The sequence below is a fragment of the Mus caroli genome, chromosome 1 (assembly GCF_900094665.2).
Source record: "Mus caroli chromosome 1, CAROLI_EIJ_v1.1, whole genome shotgun sequence".
In the NCBI taxonomy this organism is placed as follows: Eukaryota; Metazoa; Chordata; class Mammalia; order Rodentia; family Muridae; genus Mus; species Mus caroli.
In genome coordinates, this window is record NC_034570.1 from 128,305,873 (window position 1) to 128,313,458 (window position 7,586).

A 7,586-nucleotide genomic window follows, 5' to 3' on the forward strand; every position below is an offset into this window, starting at 1 on the left:
ATGAGTGAGTAGTCTTCTAGAAAATTCTTCCAGGCAGATATTCTGCAGTTCCATTAATCGGTTTTTTTTTTTTTTTTTTTTTAGATAGAAGCCTTCAGCTTGAGCTGGAGAGATGGCTCAGAGGGTAAGAGCACTGACTGCTCTTCCAGAGATCCTGAGTTCAATTCCCAGCAACCACATGGTGGCTCACAACCATCTGTAATAGGATCCGATGGCCTCTTCTAGTGTGCATGAAGAGAGCGACAGTGTACTCAGATACATAAAAAAAGTAAAATGAATCTTTTAAAAAAGAAAAAAAAAAAGAAGAAGAAGAAGCCTTCAGCTTGATACCATCTGAGGCTACAAAACCCTTTTGCTGGTCAGCACTTTTTCTCTGTCTCCCAGCTCTAACCCTCCAACCCCACCTTTTAAAGAGTCACAAGGGCTTGCTGATTCTATTAGAACTCTTTAGAAGTTGGTTTCTGGGGCTGGAGAGATGTCTCAGTGGTTAAGAGTGCATACTGCTCTTGCAGAGGACCTCCGTTCGATTCCCAGGACCCATATCAAGTGGCTCACAACTCCCTGTACCTTCAGCTCCAGGAGGACCGGAAACCCTTGGTGTCCCTGTACTTACATCCACGCCCTCCCTCCACAGATGCACATCGTTTAAAAAATTAAAATAATTTCGAATTTTGTTTTTGTTTTTGTGGGCCACCACTGCCCAGCTAAATGCTAAATTTTTATTTGTTTGTTTGTTTGTTTTAAGGTTAATTTTCTTCACATGGAGGTGAAGTTACTGGGTCAATGCATATAAATTTAGAAGGCAGAGTAGGTAGGTATCAGTAATTGCTTGCGCCATTGAATTATTATTTTTTTTTTTTTTTGGTTTTTCGAGGCAGGGTTTCTCTGTGTAGCCTTGGCTGTCCTGGAACTCACATTGTAGACCAGGCTGTCCTCGAACTCAGAAATCCACCTACCTCTGCCTCCCGAGTGCTGGGATTAAAGGCATGCACCACCACGCCCGGCACGCCATTGAATTCTTTGTGTTGTATATTGTTTTCCTGCCAACAAACTCTGTGATTGTAATGCTCTAAGAGACAAACACTATACAGTCACATCATGCGATAGGTTTCACATGGGAGGTTTATTGAGGATGGGGTATACAGAGGCTGGCTCTGGGCGAGGGTGGAGGGAAGAAGAGAACAGGGAGAGTGGCGGGGGTGTAAAACATACACAGAGGGAGGATATGTGACTCTGTAACACTGGGGATGTGTCAAATCTTGGCAGCTAGTGATGACATCTGCTGTCACCAGGTCCCTGGGGGCAGGTGGTGGAGATACCTGGTCACCAGCAGTGATTTCTCCCTAGCTTGGTTCTTTTTTTATATATAAAAGCTCCCCTAGTCAACGCTTCTTTGGAGCCTGCCTCCCTCCCTTCCTTCCTTCCTTCCTTCCTTCCTTCCTTCCTTCCTTCCTTCCTTCCTTCCTTCCATTATTTATTTTTGTTTATGTACATTGGTAACTTGCCAACACACATGTCTGTATAAGAGTGTCAGATAACAGGAGTTAATGACAGTTGTGAGCCACTGTGTGGATGTTGGGAATTGAACCTGGCTCCTTTGGAAGAGCAGCAGTGCTCTTGACTGCTGAGCCATCTCTCTGGCTCTTTGGGAGCCTTTTCTTAAAAGTAAAATAGTAAGCCCTTGAGAGGCTAACGTAGGAGATCAGGGCTAGCTTGAACCATATAGCAAGACTCTGTCTCAACCCCTGCCTTACACACAAGGTTCATGGGCCCATTACTGGGTTTGACATTATTAACTATAATATTGTGTGTGGCCACAGCTTGTCACATAACGATGAGCATCTTCATTTTACAGATGTGGAAACTCAGAGAGGATGCCACTATTTTGAACTATTTTGAAGGCACAGCCACCAGAGCTTTGGGTGAGTGACTCTATGCTCATAGGCCCAAATGTGTCTTCACCCCCTCTCACTCGCTGAGCTGTACAGTTTCCCATTACCCAACATGCACTTCTGTTAGCAGCTGACTCTTTCCTAAACCTGCTCCTCCAGGGACTTAGCTAGACAACCAGCTTTTCAGTTTCTTCCTTATTTTCCTACCTAACTTTATTAAATTAAATTGTTTATTTTTTGAGACAGGGTCTTACCTTGTAGCCCTGAATGACTTGGAACTTGCTGTGTAGACCAGGTTGGCTTTGAACTCACAATTATCCATCTGCCTCTGTTCCCAAATGCTGGGATTAACAGTCACACATACCTAGTCTTCCTTACTAGCTTTCTAATTTCAGGAAATGTCTCTTGGGACTCAGTCTATCAAGACAGGGATTTATATGAGTACATTGTATCTGTCTTCATACACACCAGAAGAGGGCATCAGAACCCATTACAGATGGTTGTGAGCCATCATGTGGTTGCTGGGAATTGAACTCAAGACTTCTGGAAGAGCTCTGAGCCATTTCTCCAACCCTCTCCCTCTGAGTTTTATTTATTTATTTTTTAAAGATTTATTTATTTATTTATTATATGTAAGTACACTGTAGCTGTCTTCAGACACTCCAGAAGAGGGAGTCAGATCTCNGGATGGTTGTGAGCCACCATGTGGTTGCTGGGATTTGAACTCCGGACCTTCGGAAGAGCAGTCGGGTGCTCTTATCCACTGAGCCATCTCACCAGCCCCTCCCTCTGAGTTTTAAATGTCAACTTGATATAATATAGAATGTCTGAGAGTCCTAATGAGGAAGTGTCTCAATCAGAAGAGTCTATGGTGTATCATATATATGTGTGTGTGCGCATATACACACATATAACATATATGTTTATGTATGTACAATATACAAATATGTATATATACACACATACATACATATATGTCATAACACATACACATGACTTATTTTTTGTCTTTGAATGTTTTGCTTCCATGTGTACAACGCCCTGGAAGGTCAGAAGAAGTCCTTGGAACTGGAATTACAGGTGGCTGTGAGCCTCCAGGTAGGTGCTGGAGCCTCACGCAGCCTGTGTCCTCTGTAGGAGCTCTAAGGAATGCTCTTTCCTGCTGAGCCATCTGTCCAGCCCTGATTGTCCTAGTTGTTAATTGAGGAAGGAAGACCCACCCTGAGGGAGGGCTGAGCCAGTCCCCAGGCTGCTCCCTGAATGGTATGTAGAGGAGGAGAGCCAGCTAAGCACTGACCAATGAGGGTATGCACATTTTCTTTGGTCTTTGTTTTGAATGTGGTGTAGCTGGCTGCTTCAATTCCTGACTTGATTTCCTCAAAAGGATAGGCTGTAACCCAGAATGGTAAACTGCCTTTTTTTTTTGGGGGGGGGACGGACGGACAGGGTATTTTATCACAGCAACAGAAATGAAACCAAAACAACTTCCACAATAAAATTCTTGAGTTTCTTGGGGCCAAGAAGATGGCACGATAAGATAAAGACACTGGCCAAGCATGACCTCCAGAGTTTGACCCTTGCATAAAGGATAAATTTAATTCCTTCAGTTGTCCTCTGACCTCCACATGCGTCCTGTAACATGGGTGTATGCATACACATAAACACACATCCACACGTTAAATAAATAAAATATAATAACAGTTCCTTTCTTACTTCGTTTCTCTGTATTCTGACTGCGGTCACTCTTCCCTTTGTCCCTGTCTCCACTCAGGCATGCTTCTTCCCCATGGGCCCTAAACTGACTATTAGGCTGTGGCCCTGAACTTCCTTCGTCTTCTCTCCATCTCACCCATTTCTCTTTTCTTATTTCTTTTTGCTTGGGGTCTCATTTGTGTGGTCCTAGCTAGCTGGCCTGGAATTCCATTTGTAGGCCAGGCTGGTCTTGAACTCATAGACATCCCCACTCCCTCTGCCTCTTGAGTGTGGGGTTAAATGAATGCTGCTCCTCTACTTACCCACCCACTTCTCTGGACCACCTGTTATTATTTTCCAGGGCTTGGCTTAGTGGCAGGAGCCAGGGGTGCCCTTCCTTTGCTCCCAGCCTACCTCCCGCATGCCCAGCTTGGTTGGAAGAGTTATCAGAGCCTATGCTAATCGGCTCATTACTTCCTTGCTTTTCCATTTCCCTGATTTAGGAATTTTAAAGCCACGGCTTAAGCTCTGTAAGCCTGCATACTAAGATGGTGAGCAGGGTTTATAGCAGCCGCAGCCAGAGGCTGAATGAGCTGCAGTGTTTCTCTCAGGCCTGGGGCACACAGTCGCTGTCTTGTCTGTCACAGCTCAAATGAATGGAAGACTCTTGCAGACTAAATTACTAAGTATGTGTTATACTCTTGCTTCATGATTGTTTACATTTATCTTTTATTTAGTGAAATCTAACAGCTGATCTGCCTGGAAAACTATTCATCAGTAAAGCTGATAGGAAGGATTTGTGGTTTAAATTTATTTATTTATTTATTTGGTTTTCCCAGATAGGATTTCACTGTGTGTAGTCTTGGCTGTGCTAGGACTAACTCTATAGACCAGACTGGCCTTGAATTTAGAGGTCCACCTGCCTCTGCCGACGGAGTGCTGGGATTAAAGACGTGCACCACCAATGTTCGGCTGTAGTTTAAAATTTCAAAGATGAAGCCTGGCAGTGGTAGCTCATGGCTTTAATCCCAGCACTTGAGAGGCAGAGGCAGGTGAATTTCTGAATTCAAGGCCAGTCTGGTCTACAGAGTGAGTTCCAGGACAGCCAGGACTACACAGAGAAAGAAACCCTGTCTCGAAAAAAGAAAAGAAAAGAAAAAGAAAACAAAAATCATATTTCATGTGTTTTGTCTTCTAAGAAGCTCCCCTTCACGTTGTGTGTCTCTAATCTAACAAACATGTCTCTTGTTTTGTGCTTCCTTACTCACAAGTGAAGTGCAGTCCTAATCATGGAACAGAATAGCTTCATCTAAGCGCCCTCCTCAGACCCAGGGCTGGGGACTAAGTGGCAGGATGCTCGCCAAGCGTGCACGGGGCACTGCATTTGTCCCCCATCACTGAAGACCAAACCACAAGCCGCATTTGTATACATATGATTTGCTTCTTCCTTTAGAGTTCTATATAGTTCACGTGATCGCTTTTGCTATAATTTATACTGTGCTCTCTGCAGGCCTCTGGGAATCTTCCCTTCCTTGAATTTTTCCCCCCTCTGTGTAACTAGGAACTTACAATTCTGATTATTAATATACAATGGAATATCAGCATTTATCTGTGTGTTTGTAGGGATATGGGTAGAAACTAGGACCTTCTACATACTAGGCAGATGTTCTACCACTGAACTATTATACTCCTAGCCCCTCAGTTCTGGCTTTCACATTTGAAGCTAAATTTATTTGTATTAGCTTCTCAAATTTTATTTTTATTTTATTATTATTATTATTATTATTATTATTATTATTTTGGTTTTTTGAGACAGGGTTTCTCTGTATAGCCCTGGCTCTCCTGGAACTCACTCTGTAGACCAGGCTGGCCTCGAACTCAGAAATCCGCCTGCCTCTGCCTCCCGAGTACTGGGATTAAAGGCGTGTGCCACCACGCCCAGCTTAAAATTTATTTTTATTGCATGTGTGTGTAAGTGTGAATGTACGCTGTGTGCATTCAGTCAGCCGTGGGCATCTCTGAAGCTGGATTTGTAGGTGGTTGGAGCTACCTAATGTGGGTGCTGGGAATTGAAGTGAGGGCCTCTGCAAGAACAAATGCTGTTAGTCACTGACTGAACTGTCTCTCCAGCCACACCCACACTGTATCACATACACAGCTGTACAAGACTATAGTGGCATTGGGGTCTATGATACTTTGCTCTGCTTCTCACTTTCAAAGACAGTGCTATCCCAAGGTTAAGGCTGAGGGCAAGGGCAGAGCCGTGGTTATTATGGTGGCAGTGCCCAATGTTGGCTGCTTTGTTTGGGGTGTGAGTTAATGCAAAGTCAGTAACCCCTTCAGCAGCCTCCACACTGTTTGCAAAGCCCACATTACAAAGTTCAGATTAGCCGTAAAAGTAATTGATCTGAACTCGGTAGGTGACCATTGGGGAAACAGTCCCAACCTGGTAACTTTTGTTAATATTGCGAGTCGGGCAGGCAAGCAGGATCATTTCCAATCACCCACCAAACCTGAGTGTCACAGCACCAGTCTGTAACCTCAGCACTCGGGAGACTGAGGCAGGAGGATTCCTATGAGTTTGAGGGTGGCTTGAGCGGCATAGTGAATGCCATCAGAAGGAGAATAGGAAGAAGGGGAGGAAGAAGAAGAGGAAGAAGACCCTGGAATGCTGCCCCATGCCTTTAATTGAGAGGCAGAGGCAGATGGATCACTGCGAGTCTGAGGCCAGTCTGGTCTACAGAGCGTGTGTTCGAGGCCAGCCAGGGCTACACAGTGAGAGCCTGCCTCAAACATACAAGAAAAAGAAGAGGCAGAAGAAGGAGAGGAGGAAGGAAAGGAAGAGGGAGAAGTCATCTTGCTGTTCATCAAACCGAGCCAGGCGCTTGGGTGAGCACCACCATTCCCCACAACCCTGATTGTTGTCTGTCCTTCCTGTCATTGAAACTGAGGTTATGAGTCGAGCAGAGGGAAGATTCGAACCTGGGACTCCTGACTCTTACCAAGTCTCAGGCTTGGAGACAAATCAAGGTTTGTGCCCTGGCTTCCGCTGCTACCAGCTGTGAGTAGAGATGGTACCCCGCTGGGATCTAGTGGATTAGATCGGATCTGGGGGCCACAGAGGAGAGAGCAGGCCTCTGACCTGGCCTCGCTGAGCCTGTAATTTGCCTGTTCCTTTTCTCTTCCCAAGGAGCCAGCTATCTTGTTTGTTTAGAACGCTAAGCTTCCTAAGGGCAGGGACAGCAGGGTTCTCTTCCGGACTGTGGCAATCAGTAGTACTTAGCAGGTCCCAGCACATAGCACATACTCAGTTGACATTTCCTTATGGTTGTATCTCCTGTCATTTCCTAAGCAGAATTTGGCTCTGGGTCAAATCTGATCACCACCTATTCTTATAAAGGTTTGTGAGCCAAGAATGGATTCTACATTTTTTGTCTGTTTGCGGCAGGGTCTCATATTATAGCCCACGGTGGTCTGGAATGTACAGCAATCCTCCTGCTCCAACTTCTTAGGTTCTAGGAGTATGTGATCTCCCAGGCCCAGCTGTCCCCCCCCCCCCTCCCCGAGACAGGGTTTCTCTGTATAGCCCTGGCTGCCCTGGAGCTCACTTTGTAGAAGAGGCTGGCTTCGAACTCAGAAGTCCTCCTGTCTCTGCCTTCTAAGTGCTGGGATCAAAGGCGTGCGCCATCACACCCGGCTTGGTTCTTAAGTTTTTAAGTGGTTAGAAAAACCTAAGGCAGGAGAGGTAGAGTTGGGAGTGGGGGGATGACATCCTCGTGGAGACAGGGGAGTGAGGAGGAGGTATGGGATGTGGAATAGTCAGAGGGTGGACCGGGAGGGGAATAAATTTTGGAGTATAAATAAATAAATAAATAAATAAATGATTTAATAAAGAAAAGAAATCCTAAGTCTTAACATATGAGATCATTCAAACTTTGAATCTCTCTGTGTGATTCTGCATGTATATTCATTTCTGCATATATATATATATATATATATATA